General features: G+C 41.8%; 1 long non-coding RNA gene and 3 other non-coding genes across 4 annotated transcripts; 1 reads left to right on the plus strand and 3 right to left on the minus strand.

Annotated features, from left to right (window-relative positions):
- The first annotated feature begins 8,441 nt into the window (after window positions 1–8,441).
- TRNAA-UGC (transfer RNA alanine (anticodon UGC)) lies at window positions 8,442–8,513 on the plus strand. The gene has a single exon. It is a non-coding gene; the product is annotated as a tRNA-Ala (tRNA).
- Window positions 8,514–13,179: 4,666 nt separating this feature from the next.
- On the minus strand, window positions 13,180–13,253 carry TRNAT-CGU (transfer RNA threonine (anticodon CGU)). Its single transcript has one exon. It is a non-coding gene; the product is annotated as a tRNA-Thr (tRNA).
- A 186-nt stretch (window positions 13,254–13,439) lies between these two features.
- LOC107975273 (uncharacterized) lies at window positions 13,440–19,529 on the minus strand. The gene is made up of 2 exons (XR_001718690.2): window positions 19,406–19,529; window positions 13,440–14,039 (listed from the first exon to the last, which is right to left on the minus strand). It is a non-coding gene; the product is annotated as an uncharacterized LOC107975273 (long non-coding RNA).
- Window positions 19,530–23,229: 3,700 nt separating this feature from the next.
- Window positions 23,230–23,301, minus strand: TRNAA-AGC (transfer RNA alanine (anticodon AGC)). The gene has a single exon. It is a non-coding gene; the product is annotated as a tRNA-Ala (tRNA).
- Between the last annotated feature and the right edge of the window lie 1,304 nt (window positions 23,302–24,605).

Genomic DNA, 24,605 nt, shown 5'->3' on the forward strand with positions numbered 1-24,605 from the left:
GTGATTTTTTTGATAATCCTGCTAGAGACAGAATGGGTAAGGATGGGTAAGGGCGACCACCACCGTTAAGCAATGACATGCGAGCTCCAGCACCGCGTCTCCCCGGTAGGATGCTCACTGCGCTAGCGGGAGGGGACCGTTAAGTATTTTCCGGAACCGTTTATCAGCTCGGCCTTGGACATATGTCCTTTTACCCTTCAGCAATAAAAACATGGCCCTTTCTCTCCGCTCTCGGGCGGTTAATTTTAACCCGCAGATCGCAGTTTCAGCGGACTAACATTCCTCGCAGACCAAGCCTCGTCTCTGCCTTCTTAGGATTCAGCTTGGGGTGGTCCATTGACTTCTCCAGGGAGCTCCTAGCGTTTGCGGCCGCGTCACATCTCCAACCTTTGCCTCGCCCTGCCTGTCATCCCGGTTTTCTTTCTTGCCCGCCTAAGTGTGGCGGACAGGGATACTATTCCCCGCCTTCCATACCGCCCCTTCCTCCTTGTTGCGGACTCCTTGTCCTTGCCGGTTCACCTCCCTGTGGAGGACCTCCTCTCTCTTGTCATTGGAACAAGCCTTGCTCGGTCGTCAGTGTGGATGTTCCTGGGTCCCCTAGAACACTCGAAATCTCCCCAAAAATACCAGAGAGTAGCGGTGGGTGCCCTGCCCCTTGCTGTATCCCTCTGTCCGCAGCCGTGTTGTGGAGGGAAAGGGAGAATAGAAAACCAATGTGAAAAAAAAAAGGCAAAAGCTAAGATGAAAGCTTTTGAATCAAGTAAAAGGGGCCCCAAAATAAATAAATATAAATCTCTAGAAATAAGCAAAGAGAGCCTAACTGGAGGATAAAACCTTTGGCTCTTTGCTTATTTCTCTTGCTGCGCTTCTCTGCATCCCAGACTAACTCCTTTCCACCCACCACCTGCCGCTCCCCGCTGCCGCAAGTGGTTCCTTAACAGACCGCAACGGGTGGCGGAGAGATCTGGGTGACCTGACTCGGGCGTCCATCCCCCGGCCTGGGCTGCGGGACACGCTGGTAACCAACAGGCCAATGCAGGTTCTAGGGATGTCAATCCCTGTCTACTGCTTAGCCCTGCGTGTTTAGTTAAAGCGGTGCATTTGTTAAAATTGATGACCTAAATTGACACATCAGTATTACTCAAAGTCCACAGTTTGCAATAGGGCTTACGCTTGGTGTTGCACATTTTATGGGTTTGGATAAATATATAATGACATACATCCACCATTATAGTATACAGAGTATTTTCGCTGAGCTAAAAATCCTTTGTGCTCCACCAATTAATCAGTCCCTCCCTCTCCCTCTAACCCTTGGCAACTTCTGATCTTTTACTATCTCCACAGCTTTGCCTTTTCCAGAATACCATATAGTTGGAATCATACAGTATGTAACTTTTTCAGATTGGCTTCTTTCACCTAATAATATGGTACATGTTTCCTCCATGTCTATTCACGGCTTGATAACTCATTTCTTTTTTTTAGCACTGAATGATATTTCATGGTCTGGATGTGCCACAGTTTGTTTATTCACCTACAGAAGGAAATCTTGGTTGTTTCCAAGTTTGGGCAATTATGAATGAAGCTGCTATAGAAATATATGTGTAAGTTTTTATGTGTACATATGTTTTCAACTTCTCTGGATAGATACTAAGGAGTATAATTGCTGGCTTGTATGATAAATGTATGTTTAGTTTTGTAAGAAACTGCTAAAGTCTTCCAAAGACATCATACCATTTTGTATTTCCATCAACAATGAATTAGAGTTCCTATTTTTTGACATCCTCAACAGTATTTGGTGTTGTAAGGGTTCCGGAGTTTGGTCATTCTAATAGGTGTGTGTGTTGTCTCTTGTTTTAATTTGCACTTATCTGATGGGATATGATGTGGAGCATCTTTTCACAGGCTTAGTTGCTACTTGTTCTGGGTTTGTTTCTTTTCAGTCTTTCTTCTCTTTGCTTTTCGGTTTTGGAAATTTCTACTGATATATCCTTAAGTTCAAAGCTTCTTTCTTCAGCCATGTGAAGTCTACTAATAAGCCCATCAACAGCATTCTTCATTTCTGTTACAGTATTTTATTTTTATCTCTAGCATTTCTTCGTGGTTGTTTCTTAGAATTTCCATCTCTTTGCTTACATTGCCCATCTGTTCTTGCATGCTGTCTAATTTATCTATTAGAGTCCTTAGCATATTAATCATAGTTGTTTTGAATTCCCCATCTGGTAATCCCAAAATCCCTGCCCATGTCTGTTTCTGATGCTTGCTTTCCATCTTCAAGCTGTTTTTTTTTTTTTTTTTTTTTTTGCCTTTTAGTTTGCCTTGTAGCTTTTTTCTTGATAGCTCAACATGATGCACTGGGTTAAAGGAACTGCTGCAAATAGATCTTCAGTAATGTGAGGGCAAGATGCAGGGGGACAGAAAGATTTCTGCGTTCTTGCAATTAGGCCTGTCTTTTAGTAAGCCTGCACCTCTGCACTGTGAATCATACAAGTGTTGCTTAGATGTTTTTCTCTTCTCTTAGATGGACAGGATGGCTAGAGTGGGCTGGAGTTAAATATTTCCCTTCCATGACATGGAAGGTTAGAGCTGTCTGGGTTGGGTATTTTCCTCCCCCAAGAGCTGATAAAACCACAGCAGGTTAGGCTCTGATTAGTTTCTCCTGAGGGCAGAATTTATTAAGACAAACAGGTGCTATTCAAAATAGTCCCTTTTCCTCTCCCCATGTGGAAGCACAAGGGGATTTTTCTCTAATATTTACTGCAAGAATCTGGTCAAGTTCCTGTAAGTAAAATACACAAAAGCATGGGGCCTTGCTGTGACTGGGTCCCCCTGGAGTTTTTAACTCTCAGACTTGTCCACACCTAGCCTCCAGCAGTTCATTGATTAGAATTCAGGTTTTCTTATCTATGCAATGGTTCCCACAGATATTTCTGCTCCAGTGTGCTGTGATCTTCAATGTCTATCTGTCTGTCTCTCCAATTTGGGGGGGGGGGGGCACCAGTTTCCTCTGTGACCTATCTTCTTTTATGAATCTAAAAAGTTATTGATTTTTCATTTCCTTCAGCTTCTCAGTTGTTAAAGCAAAGTGGCAACATCCAAGCTACTTACACGCAAAACCCTAAACTGGAAATCCAGACTGTTTTTACTGTTTTATTTTCCTTTTTTAATCCTAATTGTATCTCTATTATATGTACTGTTGTTTCAAAGAAAAAAAATAAAACATGGATGGACACAGTGGCTCACACCTGTAGTCCTAGCACTTTGGGAGCCCAAGGCGGGTGGATTGCCTTAACTCAGGAGTTCCATACTTGCCTGGCCAACATGAAACCTCGTCTCCTTTAATACAAAAAGCAGCCCGGTGTGGTGGCACGTGCCTAAAATCCCAGCTACTCCGGAGGCTGAGACAGAAGAATCACTTCAAACCGGAAGGTGCAGCTTGCAGTGAGCTGAAGTCCGGCCACTGCACTCCCGCCTGAGTTACAGAACAGAACTCTATCTCCAAAAAAAAAAAAAAAAAAAAAAAAAAAAAAAAAAACACACACACAAAAAACACTAAACAAAATATTTTGAAGTACAAACGGCTAAAGGGCTATGGGGAAATACTGATATTTGCATATATTCAGAAATGTGGTTAAAAGAATAAATCTGAAAGCCCCTAAAAATTTCAGCATAACACTGGGTCCGGAATTGGCGGGTTCTTGGTTTCACTGACTTCAAGAACAGAGCCGCGGACCCTCGCGGCATTACAGTTCTTAAAGGCAGCATGTCCGGAGTTTGTTCCCGCTGATGTTTAGGTGTGTTCGGAGCTTCTTCCTTCCGATGGATTCGTGGTCTCCCTGGCTGAGGAGTGAAGCCGTAAACCTTCGCTGTGAGTTTTACAGCTCTTAAGGCAGCGCGTCTGGAGTTGCTCCATCCTTCCAGAGCCCATCTCGCTGGCTTCAGAAATGAAACTGCAGACTCTCCAGGTAAGTGTTACAACTGCTAAGGCGACGCTTCTGGAGTTGTTCGTTCCTTTCCGTGGGCTCGTGGCTTCGCTGGCTTCAGACGTGAAACTGCAGACCTTCCCGGTGAGTGTTACAATTTATAAACGCAGTGTGGACCAAAGAGTCAGCCGTAACAAGATTTATTGCAAACAGCAACAAAAACAAAGCTTCAACACTGTGGGAGGAGACCCCAGCAGGTTGCCTCTGCTGGCTTGGGCAGCCTGCTTTTATTCTCTTATCCGGCCCCCACCCACGTCCTGCTGATTGGTAGAGCCGAGTGGTCTGTTTTGACAAGGCACTGATTGGTGCGTTTACAATCCCTGAGCTAGACACAAAGGTTCTCAACATCCCCACCAGGTTAGCTAGATACAGAGTGTCCACACAAAGGTTTTCCAAGGCCCCACCAGAGTAGCTAGATACAGTGTCGATTGCTGTATTCACAAACCCTGAGCTAGACACAGGGTGCTGATTGGTGTGTTTACAAACCTTGAGCTCGATACAGAGTGCCGATTGGTGTATTTACAATCCTTGAGCTAGACATAAAGGTTCTCCAAGGCCCCACCAGAGTAGCTAGATACAGAGTGTCGATTGGTGCATTCACAAACCCTGAGCTAGACACAGGGTGCTGATTGGTGTGTTTACAAAGCTTGAGCTCGATACAGAGTGCCGATTGGTGGATTTACAATCCCAGAGCTAGACATAAAGGTTCTCCACGTCCCCACAAGACTGAGGAGCCCAGCTGGCTTCACCCAGTGAATCCCGCACCAGGGCTGCAGGTGGAGCTGCCTGCCAATCCCGCGCCCTGCGCCCGCACTCCTCAGCCCTTGGGTGGTTGATAGGACTGGGTGCTGTGGAGCAGGGGGCGGCTCTCGTCTGGGAGGCTGGGGCCGCACAGGAGCCCACGGGGGTAGGGGGAGGCTCAGGCATGGCGGGCTGCAGGTCCCAAGCCCTGCCCTGCGGGAAGACAGCTAAGGCCCGGTGAGAAATTGAGCCCAGCAGCTGCTGGCCCAGGTGCTAAGCCCCTCACTGCCCGGGGCCGGTGGGGCCAGCCGGCCGCTTCGATCGCGGGGTCCGCCGAGCCCACGCCCACCCGGAACTCACCCTGGCCCGCAAGCACCGCGCGCAGCCCCGGTTCATGTCCGCGCATCTCCCTCCACATCTCCCGGCAAGCTGAGGGAGCCGGCTCCGGCCTTGGCCAGCCCAAAAAGGGGCTCCCACAGTGCAGCAGCGGGCTGAAGAGCTCCTCAAGTGCCGCCAAAGTGGGAGCCCTGGCAGAGGAGGCGCCGAGAGCGAGCAAGGGCTGTGAGGACTGCCAGCACGCTGTCACCTCTCAACACAAATTGACTTGTTTTCAAATAGATTTGATGATTTTTTAAAATGCAGGTTTTAATTTCAGGCTTCTATTATCACATACCTTTTTTTTAAGATTTACAGTTCTAGGCTGGGTGCGGTGGCTCACGCCTGTAATCGCAGCACTTTGGGAGGCCAAGGCAGGGGATCACTTGAGGTCAGGAGTTCGAGACAAGCCTGGCCAACGTGGTGAAACCTCCTCTCTACTAAAAATACAAAAATTAGCCAGGCGTGGTGGTGGGTGCCCGTAATCCCGGCTACTCAGGAGGCTGAGACAGGAGAATTGCTTGAACCCGGGAGGTGGAGATTTCAGTGAGCCGAGATCGTGCCACTGCACTCCAGCCTAGGTGACAGAGCAAGACTCCGTCTCAAAAAAAAAAAAAAAAAAAAAAAAAAAAAAAAAAGATTTACAGTTCTAGTTATAGCAAGCTTTCTTTAACACTGATTGGGTTAGGCAAAGATCGTGTCAGTCATTTTGCAAATGTGTTAATCTTCAAAAATAGGCTGTAAAAGTACAAAACTATGAAAACAGAATATAGATTATGTACATGTGGCTCAGCTGTGAACAGAAAAAAAGGTAAATAGTGTACAGTTTGCTGATACAAAGCACTTCATTGCAGTGCCAGCAGACTGATCTCAAATGAGGTGTCCCTTGTAACACAAGAGCGAAGATTAATTAGTCTGTTCACATACTGGAACAAAGAACTACCTGAGACTGGGTAATTTATGAAGAAAAGAGGTTTTTTGTTGTTGTTTTTTTCTTGAGACGTAGTCTGGCTCTGTTGCCCAGGCTGGAGTGCAGTGGCGCGATCTCGGCTCACTGCAAGCTCCGCCTCCCGGGTTCACGCCGTTCTCCTGCCTCAGCCTCCCGCGTAGCTGGGACTACAGGCGCCTGCCACCACGCCCGGCTAAATTTTTTTTGTATTTTTAGTAGAGACGGGGTTTCACTGTGTTAGCCAGGATGGTCTCGATCTCCTGACCTCGTGATCCAGCCGCCTCGGCCTCCCAAAGTGCTGGGATTACAGGCATGAGCCACCGCGCCCGGCCGAAAAGAGGTTTAAATTGATTCACAGTTCAACACGCTTAACAGGAAGCATGACTGGGAAGCCTCAGGAAACTTACAATCATAGCAGCAGGTGAAGGGGAAGCAAGCATATCTTACCGGACGGACCAGGTCAGAGGGGTGGGGGAGGTGCCACACACATTTAAACGATCAGATCCCCAGATCTGATATCACTATCAGGAGAACAGGAAGGTGGAAACTGCACCCGTGATCCAATCACCTCTCACCCAGGACCCTGCTCCAATTAGACGTGAGATTTGGGCTGGGACACAGATCAAACCATATCTCAAGACTTCTATCAAGGACACCTTGCATTGCATAATTAAAATAAAAATAGGATTCTTTTACGATGTTATCCTTGCTCTATGGAGAAGAGCAGAGCCAAACTGTTTATTTTTTAAACAGTTTCTTAGTAAAATATTTTGTGGTTGCTAAACCCATGTACTACTGCATAAACTCAGCCATGGACAGCACATTAAAGAAACAAAAGTTTAAACTCTCTAGGAAGCCAGCTGGTGGACATCCTCTCTAAAGCCCAAATTGCATGTGCACTGAGACAAACGTTGCTGCTTCAAAACAACCAAAATTGGGAAAATAACTGAGGTCCAGAAACAAATTTTCTCTCTCCTGACTCCTCCTCTTCTCTTAATATGGTGGATAGATTCTTTAATGTTCAAAGGCTTTCAAATATATACAGAAATATCTGCTACTGTTTGTCTAATACACAAGTAATTTTTAAAAATTCACATACTATTTTCACAATATATTAAAAATCACTTTTATTTCCCTCACACGTTTAAATATTTTAATACACACTCATAAAAATTCAGGTCTAATATGTCAAATTATTTTATTTTTAAATGCTAGAAACACCTTAGTACTGTGTTATTGTTAGAAAATGAAACAGCAGGCCGGGCGCGGTGGCTCACGCCTGTAATCCCAGCACTTTGGGAGGCCGAGGTGAGTGGATCACCTGAGGTCAGAGGTTCAAGACCAGCCTGGTCCACATGGTGAAACCCCATCTCTACTAAATATACAAAAATTAGCCGGGCATGGTGGCAGTCGCCTGTAATCCCAGCTACTCGGGAGGCTGAGACAGGAGAATTGCTTAAACCCTGGAGGCGGAGATTGCAGAGAGCCAAGATCGTGCCATTGCACTACAGCCTGGGCAGCAAGAGCAAAAACGTCGTCTCAAAAAAAAAAAAAAAAAAAGAAAGAAAATGAAACAGCAATGTTGTATTCATCAATACCTTACATCAGCGGTTCTCAAACATAAGCGTGTACCAGAATCACCCTCAGGGCTTACTAAAACACAGATTATTGAGCCCTACTTCCACAGTCCCTGACTCATAGGTCTGGAGTAGTCCTAGAGAATTTGTATTTTTAGTAAGATCCTAGGTGATGCTGATGCTGTTGTTCTGAGGACCACATTTTGAGATCTACTGCCTGACACTGAATTCTGTTTCTCACATTTTGTAACCCAGATTTATATTTGAACATTCACATTTCTCTTATGCTTTTTATTCAACAAGGTACAGATTTACTCACCCAATCTACTGAGTGGGATTTTTCTTCTTAGACGAGGCGGAGGGTTGGTTTGTGGATAATTCCAAGCCCAAAACCTAAGACTGGGTATGCCTTACAAGATCAATCTATCCCAGTACTTTACCCACTGAACTGGCTTCTGATTACAGTTAGACTTTGTATAATACATCAGGAAATTTCCCAGTGGTTTGCTGTAACCATCTATGGTTCTACTTTTCTTTATTCTGGCCATTTCAATTGACTGGATCTGAATGATTTATATACATAGTCCTGCTCAGATAAAAGCCAGTTTTGCAACCCCTTGTTCTGTGTTGGGCCTGGTGAGTTTCCAATTACGCTAAAGGACTTAGTGACATTGATTTAAATCTTCTTTCTCACATTCATGACCTGCAAAATTCACACAATTCTTGCACAACAAACTAAAACTAATTTTGGGGGAAAAAAATTGATCGAATACAGTATATTTTTAAAAACTTTTTTTGGAACGACAACCGTCTATGTGTGGGGATGTAGCTCAGTGGTAGAGCGCATGCTTTGCATGTATGAGGTCCCGGGTTCGATCCCCGGCATCTCCAATAGGTATTAAGGTTTTAGCGCTGATTCTTGTTCAACGTATGTGCTGCTGAGCAAATCTTCCGCTCACTGTTATTGCCAAGGTCTCTCAGGCTCTGGAGCTGTAACTCCTTTTCTGGAAAGTGGGAGGGGTAAGAAAGGAGGTTAGGCAGAAAAAAGGATTTGTTTGTTTCCACCTCTGCCCTTTGTTTTTTCAACATCTCTTTGATCTTTTCACAGTGCTTCTAGGTTTCCAGGCGAAAACCAAGTATTTTATTTCTCATTCCTTCTATTTTACAAGTGATCATATATATATCATATATATATGATATATATATGATATAATATATACATCATATATATATATATATATATTTTTTTTTTTTTGAGATGGAGTCTAGCTCCGTCACCCAGGCTGGAGTGCAGTGGCGCAATCTCGGCTCACCGCAAGCTCCGCCTCCCGGGTTCATGCCATTCTCCTGCCTCAGCCTCCTGAGTAGCTGGCACTACACCACGCCCGGCTAATTTTTTGTATTTTTAGGAGAGACAGGGTTTCACCGTGTTAGCCAGGATGGTCTCGATCTCCTGACCTCGTGATCCACCCGCCTCGGCCTCCCAAAATGCTGGGATTACAGGCGTGAAACACCGCGCCCGGCCACAAGTGATCATATTTAAAGTCAACTGTTGAATAGAAAGTACATTACTGGGCCGGGCCCGGTGGCTGGGAGGGGAAGGAAACATTTTTTTCCTATAGCAGAAAGATAACTTGTAAATGTAGAATAAATGATGGATTTACAAGACCATCATTTGGCAACCATCATACTTCTAACTGATTCAGGCCAGGATCATCAATGGGTGCTAAATTAAGTTGATCAAAGTTGAATGATAACAGGATATTTACATAGTCTCAAAGTCAGGATACTTATTAATGACAGTAGAGAAACCTGGCAAACACTGTCATAACCAGGTGACCAAAATTAATACCACTGGTAATGGGACAACTGCCATTAAATATCTCCTGGTAAAATGCACTGAAAAGGGCACAATGTCAGCTCTCTGGTATTCCTACCCAAAATACATAAACTAAATCCAATCATGAGGAAATAGCAGACTAACCCAAATAGAGGAATATTTTATAAAATAACTGTCCTGTACTATTTTAAAAATACCAATGTTATAAAAGAAAAAGAAAGGCTACAGAACATGACAATTCAACATATGCTCAAAGATTTTCTTTTGCTAAAAAGGACATTTTAGGGACAATTAGCACAGTCTGAATAAGGCCCATATATTGGACAATAGTATTGTATCAATGTTAATTTCTGATTTTGATCATTGTACTGTGGTTATGTAAGAGGGTGTTTTCCTGTTAGGAAACATACATTGAAGTATTTAGGGGTAAAGGATCATTATATCTACAACTTATTCTTCTTTATTTTTATATATGTTTATTATTTTTTTGAGACAGAGTGTCACTCTGTCACCCAGGCTGGAGTGCAGTGGCGCTATCTTGGCTCACTGCAAACTCTGCCTCCCGGGTTCAAGCGATTCTTCTGCTTCAGCCTCCTGAGTAGCTGGGACTACAGGCACGCGCCACCACGCCTGACTAATTTTTGTATTTTAAGTAGAGATGGGGTTCCTCCATATTGACCAGGCTGGTCTCAAACTCCTGACCTTGTGATCCACCCACCTTGGCCTCCCAAAGTGCTGGGATTACAGGCATGAGCCACCATGCCTGGCAACTTATTCTTAAATGGCAAATGGTTTAGTATGTGTGCTTGTGTGTGTGTCTGTGTGTATACATGTATATAGGAACTTTTAGCTCATATGTATATTTCATATGTATAAAATATATATGTATACATATATACATATGAGATGTGAGATAACAGTATATCTCACACGTATATGAGATAAAGGCATATCTCATATGTATAAGAGATTAAAAGTATATCTCATGTATAAAATATATATGTATACATATATATACACATATGAGATATACATATGAGAGAAGGTCCATATTTGGGAAGATTGAGTGAAGGATGCAACTTTTCTGTAAAAATGAAATTATTTTAAAAGTAAAAATTAAAATAAAAAGAAAAGAATGAGATAGACCTTAGGCTAGTCAAGTTGCTTACCAAAGGTCCACATTTGGTAGTGAAGGATCCAGGACATGCATACAGACTTTGTCACTGACAACTCCATGCTCCTTTCACTCCTGTGCACAGTCAGTCACTTTATTGCCAGCCTTTTCTCTGCATTTATATGTGAACAGATTTTTCTCTGGTGTGACTTGATCCATTGAATGAGCATTGCTCTCACTAGAGGAAGGAAAGCATCTTTGGATTGAGTTGAGAGCCACTTCACTTTTCAATCTGTGGTCCAGTACATAAACTTAGAAGTTGTTTGCTAAGTTTGCACAGAGACTGACTCAGCTCTTTGCTGAGTGTGAGAGGACTGCAAAGCTCTTTTAAGGCTCCTTAGATAATTCACCTTGGGGATGAAAAGACCTTAGAGGACTTGACTCCAGCCTCTCTTATTCTGGCAGCTAGGAACTTTATATAAGAAACAGAATAGAAAGCTAAACTTTCGAGAGAACTCCCAGCAAGCACAACTAAATTCTCATTGAAACCTTAGTGAATTCATCACCATTAAGTAAAGAGAAAGAGGATAGGATTATTTCTTATTAATCAAAAATTAAACAAAGGCATTGATGTACTTGTCTGATGAAGTTTTACTCTTAAAACATCTGGAAAAGGAGTCATTTGTGAGCAATAACTCCCCTGAGGTTGCAGATATAGGCTTTTTCTCAATTGGGGGGCTTTCCCCCTAAAACTTGATGCCAATTCCTTTTAAGTATTTCTTACATTTATACTTTCTCCACTTCTGATTATGTTACTGGTTATCTGCTTTTCTAGTTAATTTTAAATTTATTTTCCGAAAAGAACACAATAAATAGGAGAATACATCTGAAACCTTATATTTTTTTCTTCACTCATAATTTTTGAAATGTGTTTATGTTCAATTACACATGGATTTTGGTTGCTCTTAATATAAAATTAAAACTCCTTGGCATGGCCTCTAAAATTCTGGCACAGTTTGGTCCTATCCTTCTGCATCCCATCTCTCAGGCTGCTTGCCCATGGCCTTCCCATTGTACTCATACCAGCTTTTTTCCAGTCCAATGCACTTTGTCCAACTTCCTCTGCCTGGATTTTCCTATGCTCTGTCTCCCTTTCCTACGCTGTCCTCTTTCTTTGCAACTGAAGACTCTCCTCTTATCTCCCTGATGAAACCAAATCCCATTGGTATGTTCTAAATCACAGTCATTCTTTTTTTGCAGCACTTATCATAGCCACAATGTTATGTTTGTCATTATATAAATAACTTCTATCCATTCACCCACCCCCAACTAAGCTCTTATCTCCTTTGGGATAGAGACCAGGCCTGTTCAGTTTACCTTTCCACACCTTGGTGTGAGTAGGCATAGAATTAATAATTTGGGGAATGAATGAGGGGATGACTAGAGTTCTGTAATTATCACATAAAACAGATGAAGGCATATCTTCCACTGCTTGAAGTTAGCTTTAAGAGGTGTTTATGGACCACATAGAATTCTTTTCAGAATTCACTTCAGTGATCTCACATCCAGAAATATAACTTTTTGAAACTGGCATGCTGGCTCAGAGTCATAACACTCCTGTTGGGAAATCTGCTTCTAATAACCCACTTTAAATCAACCAAGGGAAGGGAGTGATAGTACTATAAAAATCAATGTCAAGAAATAAAATATAACCCCGTCCCTAAAACAGCTTATTTTTTCTGAACATTCATTTGCGATTTACTGTTTATTGATTTATGAAAGTCATGGATTTTTTTCAGTGGCACATGGACACCCAAGAACTTAAGGAGGTCAGAGAAAATCTCAAAAGAATATGCAAAATTTGTCCGTAAGTCTGTGTATGTGTGTGTCTGTGTGTTTATAGACAAAAGTTTTTTTTAGATAATGTAATGAGTTCATGTGCCATACAATTTTAAGAACCATTATTCTAAATCACACTGGATACTGTTTGTTTTTATAAATAATATTATTTGTTACTTAAGACTTTGACTTAAATAACTTTGACTTAAGTAACTGAGAAATATTGGATTTAAATATTACCTTGATTATTTATCAGCTGTAAGATTTGGGCAAGTTTATTTCCTTCTGATACTTCATTTTTTATCTGTAAAATTGGCATAATAATGTTTACTTCAGTGAATATTCTAGGAATTAAAAGCATGTGAGAAAATACACAAAGTGCAACTTAGTAAATGTTCCATAAATTGCAACCATTTTTCATCCATGTGGACTTTAAGCAAGGTTACCATGGAGTTTGAGAAACCAGAAGAATATATTTTTAATGTTTTCAATTAAGAGTTTTACAATTTTATTTTAGAGATTTTTTATCCGTGATTGAACTTGAACCCCTGAGTTTGGTGAAATTCCAATATAACTGTCTGAGAGATCATCAGAAACTAATAGTCTTTGAGGATGCAGGTGTAATAAGAGAGATTGGAGAGATTAAAGCTCTATGCAGTGGACTTGATATTGTGATTAAGGATTATAGACTAAAAATTGTGATAAATTTACAAAAACAGACGGCCCTTATTAAAGGGGGAAAGAGAAAAAACACGCACACCCTAAGGCCCCGCTGGGATTCGAACCCAGGATCTCCTGTTTACGAGACAGGCGCTTTAGCCAACTAAGCCACAGAGCCAGCTGTGCAGACCCTGTGGCTTCTTTTATGACGGAATTGCACTTAATTAGGTGACAAATTCTGTTGCCATTAAGAGTTACTGTGTTTTCGAATACATCAACTTTGCAGTAAAGGCAGACTCCTGAAAGGAACTTCTAGAAATTAGACTCCCTTCAAGTCCAACAAAACACACCCACACTCACACAATCACTTAGAAAATGTGCTTAGAACAATGTCAGCGCGTCCCAGAGGGCAAATAAAACCGTGAAATCGGAGAGTGGAGATGAAGCGTGTTCCTAGCGGAGGAAGAGGCATCGGTCTCTAGACGTGGCGAGAGCAGTTTTTACATTCCATGGCATTGCGGTGATTTCGAATCATCAAGTGGTTGGATTCTAAAAGTGGAGTGAAAAGCTTTGCTAGCCAAACAGATCATTCAGAATTTTCATCACATTAATGGCTTTTCTGGCCAATTAGAAGATAGCACACGGATGCGCTGAAAAACAAAAACTGTTAACGCGTTCAGACTCTCCAAACAGCTGCCAGATCACTGCTTTAGAGAAAGCAGGCGACAGCTGGGAGGCGACCTGGTCGGAGCTCACTTAACGGTTTTGTATTTCAAATCCAAAGAGCCTTTGCCTGCTCGAGGCTTGTGTTCCCGCGGCTCCTGAGAGGGGGCACAGATGGAAACCAGAAGGGGAGGCGTCACCGGACAGGGTCTTTCCTAATTCTGCCTTCCTCATTTTGGTTCTTCAAGCTTCAATTAGATGTTTCCTAATATCTTCCTTATGGATCCGCACCTTGTAGAAGCTAAACAAACATTAATTGATTGAAAAATCCCCAAATTAAGATCCATTCTGAAACTGTTAACGATTGTATCCTAGTTTTCTGCCTTTGCTTAGTACTGAGGCTGGTGCCAAAGTGAGGGAGTGAGTTCACCAAATAAAGCAAGCGTCTCTGCACATTACCCAGCTTCCCCGCCATGTTAAAAAGACAACAGGGAGGACTACAAAATTCCCTGTTTAACCTGGCAAAGGCTGTAAGGGGCTCTGGGCCAGATAATGCCCTTGAATCCTAAAGTCTTTCTTAATTCCTCTCTTGAGCCAAAATTTGGAGCATTGCCGTTTCGTATCCCATTCAGAATGTTTTTGTAGTGAATATAAACTTATTTTCCTGTTAACCAAGATAGTCACGTTTTAATTTAATATAGATTAACAAACTGTTATGATTAGACCTGTACTAACAGTTACTGTATTAAGAGTTACTGTATATTTACTGAGTTTGGGAAGCAACATCCCCCAAAATCATAAGGACCAGGAATCATAGCCTTTCTGAATTTGAATCAGCTGAATTGTTTATGATCAGGATTGTACTAACTTCAGTTACTAAAATATAACTGGGATGGCATCATGTCCAGGGAAATATTGTTCAAGTTTTTTCCAACAAGAACGATGTATTGAATACCTACTATGTGTCAGGCATTGAAATAACTTCTGTAGACACAACTAGGCACAAGGTAGCCAGATGATAAAAATCAAACAAGAAACAGTATCACAATAAAAGAAGTACAATGTGATAGTTGAGTGCCTAGCAGGTCCCAGTAATCAAGTTCAAAGCATAATACTTTGTTTTAGGTATATTTCTGACATTGCCCAGTTCAACTAATTTTAAAATTTCTTTTTGACTTTTGCTGGAAAAACTCCTAATAGATTTTTCCCCCCTAGTGTCACAATTAGTACTTGAACACACCTGGAATACGTTCAAGTTAATCCAAGATATTTAAACAAAATAAAGAATATGGCTGGGCGCAGTGGCTCATGCCTATAATCCTAGCACTTTGGGAGGCTGAGGCAGGCAGATCACCTGAGGTCAGGAGCTGGAGACCAGCCTGTCCAACATGGTGAAACCCCGTCTTTACTAAAAATACAAAAATTAGCCGAGCATGGTGGTGGGTGCCTGTAATCCCAGCTACTCAGGAGGCTAAGGCAGGAGAATTGCTTGAACCCGAGAGGTGGAGGATGCAGTGAGTCGAGATCACACCACTGCACTCCAGCCTGGGTGACAGAGTGAGACTCCGTCTCAAAAAAAAAAAAAAAAAAAAAAATTATTGGACCTCGTGAGACTTACTACCACGAGAACAGTATGGGGGAAACAGCCCTTATGATTCTATTATCTCCCACTGGGTCCCTCCCCCAACATGTGGGAATTATGGGAGCTATAATTCAAGATGAAATTTGGGTGAGGACACAGCCAAACCATATCACTAGCCCAATGGGATCCTCCTCCAAATAGAGTTGCACTCAAAAAGAAAAAAAAAAAAAAAATGTGAGTGAATTGAAAGGCTAAATAATTAACATGAGATCTCCAGCCAATTTGATGCAAAAGTGCTCAACTAACATCAGAATCCAAGACAGCTGACTGAGGGATATGAATATCAATACTGGAGCATGGGGATTTGTCACAACTGCAGTGACTTCATATTACCCTCAGTTATGCTTTCTTTGTTGAGAATAGGGTGATTTACTATACTACTAGTTAGTAGCTGTTAGTCCCCTGAAAATTCATGTTTAAATCCTACCCTCAGTACCTCAGAATGTGATCTTATTTGGAAATAAGGTAATCAAAGAGGTAATTAGTTAACTTGAAGTCATACGGAGTAAAGTGAACCCCTGATTCAATATAACTGGTGTTCTAATAAAAACGAGAAATTTGTCTGGGTGCGGTGGTGGCTCACGCCTGTAATCCCAGGACTTTGGGAGGCGGAGGCGGGTGGATCACCTGAGGTCAGGAGTTCAAGACCAGCCTTGCCAATATGGTGAAACCCCATCTCCACTAAAAATACAAAAATTAGCCGGGTGTGGTGGCAGGGGCCTGTAATCCCATCTACTCGGGATGCTGAGGCAGGAGAATCACTTGAACCTGGGAGGCGGAGGTTGCAGTGAGCCAAGATCACGCCATTGCACTCCAGCCTGGGGACAAGAGCGAGACTTCATCTCAAAAAAAAAGTAGGGGGATGGAAATTTGAACATACACACACATGCAGGGAGAATACCATGTGAACATGAAGGCAGAGATTTGGTGATGCATCCACAAGGAATTTCAAAGATTGTCAGAAAACCACCAGAAACTAGAGGAGAGGCCTGAAACAGACTCTCCCTCACAACCCTCAGAAAGAACAAACCCCGCTGAAACCTCGATCTTGGACTTCTTGCCTCTAGAACTGTGAGATTATAAAGTTCTGTTGTTTGAGCTGCCTAGTTTGTGTTATTTTGTTATAGCAGCCCGAGGAAACTATTGCAGTAAGCAGCATCCTCTGAGAAATAACTAAGTTGTGTCCTAAGATTTTCCCCAAACTTTATTAAAATGAACTTATTTAAAAAGAAAACTAGTAAATAAGAGGTGAGGTGAAGTAAGTATGACAGGTTCATATGCCTAATTAAAAAGCTGAACAAAAATTTGAGTTCAAAGATAGAAGAAAATAAAAGGCACAAGGAAAAGTATGTGTCAGCTTAGCGATCCCAGTCCATAGTTTCTGAGAACAACCAGAGGTGGGGATAAGCAAGGACCACTCAGAAAGGGAGTATCTCACAGGTGTGTGGGAAGAAGAGAGCTTGAACCTGGGAAAAAAAGTTAAGCTAAGAATAGGAATTAGAAAGGATGGAAACCGAAGGATAGAATAGGGATGGTAGTGGAAGAGGCCATCGTAGGAGGTGGTAAAAGCAAAGACTGTGAGCTAGGAGAACAAAGCTGGCTGGATCCTGAGGGTAGTGAGTTACTATAGTGAGTGTAGTGAATGAGTTGAGGTGGGGGAAAGTAAGAGCATCTGGAGAACAGAAGATGGAGATGAATGTGATCTGAGATTAAGGTGGGAAGGTAATTTAGGAATAAAGGATGGAGTGGGTGCACTGGAGAAGGTATTTTGAGGGAGGACACAGAAGTGAGAGGCACAGGTGGTGGCTATAGAAGGGGCCCTGCAGAATGGGTGGGCTTAAGGAGAAGCTAGAGAAATGCAAGTTGGGAACACCAAATCAGCTAGAGGAATAAGACTGTCAGTCAGTGGAAAGCAGGCAATTGGCAGGTATCTATGCTAAAGTGTTGGACATTTTGCCCTAATAAAACTTCGTTATGAGATTGAAGTGCCATTCAGTGTCTAGTGAATAAGGTTGGTATACCATGTGTACACCATCTACATTCACCAGTGATTTTAATACAGCATTTGTGACACTGGGTTACCAGAAAGTCCTTTCAAACTTCTCCAATGGTAGCTTTGACACAAGCAACTCAGCACAGTACCCCAGTGTGGTCCTTTTCCAGCCTGAAAAGGCTATGTTTGAGTGTGGATTTCACCACAATGAGGCAAGAGAAAGTAAAAGTACTTAATAACAGTTAAGCACAGTAGAATTGCTAGTCCTATATCAAATGGATTGGCTTTCGAGAAGAAATTGCATTATGTCAAGTAGCCTAGGAATATGAATATTAGATCATCACACTTTGGATTACTACTCAAGTGAAATAGTTATTTGAACCATAAACGTGCATTAAAAATCTTGATGAACAACCAGATATAACTGAAGGAAAGATGAAGTACTTGACATTTAAAGGTAGAAACACAGTTACATGCCACATAAGGACATTGTAGTCGACAATGAGCCACATAGATGACAGTGGTCCCATAAGACTGATTATAATAGAGTTGAAAAATTCTGATCACCTAATGACATTGTAGCTGTGGTAACATAGTCCAGTGCATTATTCACATGTTTATGGTGATGCTGGTTTAAACAAACCTACTGCTCTGCCAGTTGTGTAAAAATATAGTACATACAATTATGTACAGTACATAATACTTGATAATGATAATAAATGACTATGTTACTGGTTTATGTATTTACTATACTATACTTTTTATTGTTATTTTACAGTGTACTCTTTCTGCTTATTACAAAATAGTTAACTGTGAAACAGCCTCAGGCAGGCCCTCACAAGGGATTCTTGAAGGCATTGTTATCATAGGAGATGACAGCTTCCTACTTGGTATTGCCTCTGAAGAACTTGCAGTGGAACAAGATTTGGAGGTGGAAGATGGTGATATTGATAATCCTGACCCTGTCTAGGCCTAACCTAATGTGTGTGTTTGTGTCTTCATTTAAAAAAAAAAAAAAGTTTTAAAAGTTAAAAAAAAAAAAGCTTTTCAATAGAAAAGAGCTAATGGAATATAGATATAAAGAAAAAACGTTTTTGTACAGCTTTACAGGTGTTTGTGGTCTTTTGGGTTTTTTGTCTGTTTGTTTTTGTTTTTTGAGACGGAGTCTTACTCTGTCACCCAGGCTGGAGTGCAGTGGCGAGATCTTGGCTCACTGCAACCTCTGCCTCCCGTGTTCAAGCGATTCTCCTGCCTCAGCCTCCCGAGTAGCTGGGATTACAGGCGCCCGCCACCACATCTGGCTAACTTTTGTATTTTTTAAAATTTTTAGTAGAGACAGGGTTTCACCATGTTAGCCAGGCTGGTCTCAAACTCTTGACCTCCAGTGATCAGCATGCCTCAGCCTCCCAAAGTGCTGGGATTACAGGCATAAACCACCATGCCAAGCCAGGTGTTTGTGTTTTAAGCTAAGTGTTATTACAAAAGAGTCAAAAAGTTTTTAAAAATTAAGTTTATAAAGTAAAAAAGTTACAATAAGTTAAGGTTAATTTATTATTGAAGAAATAAATACTTTATAAGTTTCGTGTAGCCTAAGTGTATAGCATTTATAAAATCTACAGTAGTGTACAGTAATGTCCTAGGTCTTCACATTGACTCACCACTCACTCACTGACTCACCAAGAACAACTACTACCAGTCCTGCAAGACACATTCATGGCAAGTGCCCAGTACGATTGTACCATTTTAATGGAGTGCAATGGTGCAGTCTCAGCTCACTGCAGCCTCGACCTTTGGGCTCACTTGATCTTCCCATCTCAGCCTCTTGAGTAGCTGTGACCACAGGCGTGTGCCACCACACCCAGCTAATTTTTGTATTTTGTAGAGATGCGGTTTCACCATGTTGCCCAGGTTGGTCTACAACTCCTGGGCTCGAGCGATCAACCCGCCTTAGCCTCCCAAAGTGCTGGGATTACTGTCGTGTGCCACTGTTCCTGGCCCCATTTTTATCTTTTATACCACATTTTTACTGTACCTTTCGTATGTTCGGATACACAAATACCACTGTATTGCAATTGCCGACGGTATTCAGTTCAGCAACATGCTGTACAGCTTTGTAGCCTAGGAGCAATAGGCTATACCACACAGCCTAGGTGTATAGTCGGCTATATCATCTAGGTTTGCATAAGTACACTCTGTGACGTTCGCACAATGACGAAATCATCCAACAATGCATTTCTCAGAACATTTGCCCCTTATTGACACACGACTGTATAAAGATTTTTATCTTTGGCCGGGCGCGGGGCTCACGCCTGTAATCCTAGCACTTTGGGAGGCCGAAGCTGGCGGATCACAAGGTCAGGAGATTGAGACCATCCTGGCTAACACGGTGAAACCCTGTCTCTACTAAAAATACAAAAAATTAGCCGGGCGTGGTGGTGTGCCTGTACTCCCAGCTACTCGGGAGGTTGAGGCAGGAGAATGGCGTGAACCCGGGAGGCGGAGCTTGCAGTGAGCTGAGATCGTGCCACTGCACTCCAGCCTGGGCTACAGAGCAAGATTCCATCACAAAAAAAAAAAAAAAAAAGATTTTTATCTTATGAATATCTATTATTGGAGATATCTCTGAGAAAAATTTACCCACTTGAACAACAACAACAATAGATCCAATATGATTTTAAATGACAACAATATAAATGTAAAATGACATTATAAATATAAAATAACTACAAAATAAATACATAACCATATCATAAGGGAAATAAAGAGAGGAAGATATCTCCAAAAAAAAAAAAAAAAAAAAAAAACAAAACCACCAAACACAACCAAACAAAAACCCACCAGTAATTCAAGTCCAGCATAGTAAGTGCTCGAAGTAAAACCATTTAACCCAGAGGCACAGACAGAAGCCTCAGTCAAAGATGGCAGCTCTACCTTAGTGCTTCCAGAGCCAGAACTCATGGCCTGGGGCCTATTTTGGGGCAGAGATACAGAACTGAGGCTCCTGCAGGAGGCTAGGAGACTCCAGAGGCTTTCCCACGGTGGAGAGGCTCTTAGGGAAAATAAGAGTCAAAGCAGTATCTCGGTATCCACTGGCCCTTTAGTCATAGACATATGAGCAGTTCGCAGACATTTTAAAAGTCAAGGGCCGGTGGAAGTGATGTAACTTAATCTCACCAGGTACAGTTCTGCCAAGTAGAGAGAAGCTTCTATTTTATGTTTTGTCTTTCCAAAATTGTCCCAGGACTAAGAAATCAGAATTGCCACTCCTTGAGATCCCTACTTTGCAAAGCTAGGTATTGGGGGGAAAAGCCGATCCCTTAAGAATTCAGGGCCTTCTGGGATGGAAGAAATAGACCCTTAAACTCTGTTCCCCCAAATCGAAATTTGAGGTTATTTGCCAGTGGTCTGAGATGGCTCTGACCTCATCTTAAAGCAAGGGAAGACAATTGAAATAAACTTATCTCATGGAAAAGGGAAATTGATAACTTGGGACTGTCTTACTAAGGAAAGGCTTGTTTTAATTGATCGTATAACTCTGGGTTCCTGATAGGAAAATTAAAAAAATTTTAAACAATATTTCAAAAGATCGCTATTTTAATTGGTAAAACCAGGCCTAATTTTCTGTAGCTTTTCTCCCGAAAGAATATTAAGAGAAGCAAAAGGAAGAAAGAAAAGGGGCAATTTTCTGAAAACATAAAAATAAGCGGACAGCTGAAACCTGGAGAAAAATCTTTTATTTGCTGGTCCTATTCCTTAGCATTGAAAAGCTAAAAAGACTCCTTTTTGTTACCAGAATGAAACTGCTCTGAGCCTCCATTTAGTGGTTCCTACAGTCTTGTGCTAGAGAAAATTAGATGTGAATCAAGGTTATTTAGTGAGGAATATAATTTATTATTTTCATGTTAAAGAGAAATGAGATACAGCAGACCTACAACATAATGTAGGAAAATCTTCACACGGTTTATTCTTAGGTTGTGATCAATAACCTCAGTAATTTGAAATAAAATACATCATGGTGGGTAGACAGAAATTTAACAGTGATTCTCTCTTCTTTCTTGTCTGTATTGGGCAAACCTGGGAAAGTTTAAACATTCAAGGGAGGAAATCTGGCAGTGTTTGGCAAGAATCTCTAAAATACGAAGTAAGTTATAACCTGTGGTCAACTGGGATGAAAGGCAGACTTTGGGTACCGCCCTACCCTGCGACAATATAAAGGACCTAAGAGAAAGATGGTAGATGGGAAGGGGAAGACAGTTACATGTTACGCACTGAAAATTCAAATAAATAAATAAATAACTATAAATCTATCACTTAAATTATTTGCTGAAGGAATAAATGGAAGACTCAGGCTTTCTGTGACCAAAATAAAAGAATCTATTTTTTTTTCTTGGAGGGGATATAAAGAATGCACACCTTTAACCTGTGGGTAGCTGAAGTATTAAATCAATGAAATGTGTAACTTCTCCAGGTCTCTTATATGAAATAAATTTAGGGAACTGATGGGGGAAAGAGTGGCACTGAGGGCCACTGGGGGCAGACATTAGGAGCAGAGTGGGGACGGAAATTTCAGTTAAGAAACATTCTCCAAGACCCTCCATTTCTGAATGCTTTTCTCATTTGTAAAAAGATATTCAGGACAAAGGAAAGATCCTTCCAGAAAAGATGGAAAATGTTTTGCCAACGACTGTTTTTACTTAGGGAAACTACTGAACTGCCCCCCGATTCCTTACTGCATCTCTGCATTGTCCCAAGTTGGAAGTTGAGACTAAAGCACCAAGATACAAGAGACGCGGCATCCCAAAAGGAGATTTTTGTGTATTCTGCGAAATACACAAAAGGGCTAGCCAAAGAAAGTCCTCACACACGTGCATGGTATAAAAGCACCAGCTTTAAAAAGAGAAGTATTTTTGTTTTTTTGTTTGAGAAGCATAATTGAAGCGAGCAGTTTTAGAATCAGTGCAGCAAATTTAGAGATTTCAAAAGAGATCAATATAGAAGGGATCAAATCCACACAATCATGGGAACGCTATGAACTCACTGGCAAAATGCAGTCACTGAAGGAAAAACGTCAGTGTCAAAATGCTACTATTTCACCTCTTTGTGTACGATTTCTGAGAGAACTGCCACGTTTGGAGATGCTGAATTTACCCAATACCTTCGTAGCCTCCGGCCTGGGAAGAGTACATTTTCTTTCCTGCGAGCTTGAGGAGAAATCCATATTTTTGCCACTAAGCCCCAAAAGGTGAAACCTGAGACCGGACCTCAGCCTACCGTTGGATCCCCCACCACAAACCCAGCAGCAAAACTCAGTGAAAAGATGAATTCGTTCACAAAACATCCATTTAGGATTTTTATTGATAATTGTCCTTTTATTGGTAAATGTTCCTTCCAGCACCGCCCTAATGGAACAGGGTCCAAAGTCACTCATCATATGTAAATGCGGCTGAGAATGGAGAGGAATAAATTTCTTTTTCTTTTTCTTTTCTTTTTTTTTTTTTTTTTGAGGCGAAGTCTCTCTCTTGTCCCCTAGGCTGGAGTGCAATGGCGCGATCTCGCTCACTGCAACCTCCGCCTCGCGGATTCAAGCGATTCTTCTGCCTCAGCCTCCCAAGTAGCTGAGATTACAGGCGCCTGCCACCACGCCTGGCTAATTTATGTATTTTTAGTAGAGACGGGGTTTCACCGTGTTGGCCAGGCAGGAATGAAATTTTAAAAATGAAAGAGCTACAGGCGTAACCAAAGCAAGATATAAATATGGGAGTGGGGGCAATATGATTAATTTTCCGATTCTACAGAAATAGGCTGTGACTATATCTGTAAAAGAAGGACGGTTCCGGAGCAGAAATACAAAAACACTGGAGATGCTGGGGATCGAACCCGGGACCTCATGCATGCTAAGCATGCGCTCTACCACTGAGCTACATCCCCACCTCGAAAAACATTAGTCTTTAAACTGCTTTTATGAAAGAATATAGAAATTTACCTCAGGTTTTTTTTTTTTTTTTTTTTTTTTTTTTTTAACATTTATTTATTCTTTCATGAACGGACGTTAAAATTTTCATTTCCCCTTTTTGTAGCCCTCTATCACCAAGAAATTTTGATTAACCAGCATCTTGCAGACATTTGGTAAGGATTAAGAACAGACTAGAGGAGGAAATTTCAGTTAAGAAACATCCTCCCAGACCTTCCTTTTCTGAATGCTTTTCTCATTTGTAAAAAAGATTTTCAGGACACAGGAAAGATCCTTCCAGAAAAGATAGCAAATGTTTTACCAACTACTGTCTTTACTTAGGGAAACTACTGAACTGCCTCCAATTCCTTACCCCATCTCTGCGTCCTATTCCCAAACTCCAGAAACCGCTACGCGCCTTTTCTTAGAAAACAAGGAGGTAGTGAAGGAATTTCTGTTATAAAAATAAACTTGTTCCACTCCGTTAGCAACTGGGACCGTTAAAGGCTAAAGATGTTGGATTGCCTCCCGCGGCCCCCTGATCCGCATTTTATCCAGAGAATACAAATAAAATCCAGAGAGTAGGAATCCTCAGATCCTACTCTGATTCTTTGAAATGAAGAGCCCAGAATGAAGTTGGAGACGTGTTACTTCTAAGATCGAGGCTAAATCTCTGCTTCTGTGGCGCATTATTTTCTGTAGAGGGAATGGTTCTCTCTACAGAAAATGTAGAGATGGTTCAGACTCCTGTCTCACCAAGGGAACAGAGAAGGCTTTATACCTGCGTAGAGAGTGCAGAAGTCCTCGGTTACAGTCACCTGTGACCGAATCTGGAAGGATGGATAGGAATGCCAAGTAGAAATGAGGGAAGGGCTGTGCTTGGGAGTGTTCAGAACGGTTGGAGTTGGGAGAAGGAGCAAGGTGGGGAGGAGGCTCTAAAAGGTAGCTTGGCAAGATGACACCAGCAATTCTCACCCTACCTTGCACTTACAGCATCCAGAACTAAATGCTTTTCCAGAGCCTCCAGAACTAAATGCTTGTCCAGAGCCTTCAGAACTAAATGCTTGTCCAGAGCCTCCAGAACTAAATGCTTGCACTTACAGCCTCCAGAAATAAATGCTTGTCATTTAAGCCACCCAGTTTATGGTATTTTGTTATAGCAGCCGGAAGTGACTAAAAGGTGGAGTTTGTTAAAGGAATGGACATGTGTCAATGAATATTATAAAATTCATTAATCTCATGCAACATATTAGAGGATTAAAAGAGGGAAAAACATGTAATA

Source organism: Pan troglodytes, chromosome 5, assembly GCF_028858775.2.
Source record: "Pan troglodytes isolate AG18354 chromosome 5, NHGRI_mPanTro3-v2.0_pri, whole genome shotgun sequence".
In the NCBI taxonomy this organism is placed as follows: Eukaryota; Metazoa; Chordata; class Mammalia; order Primates; family Hominidae; genus Pan; species Pan troglodytes.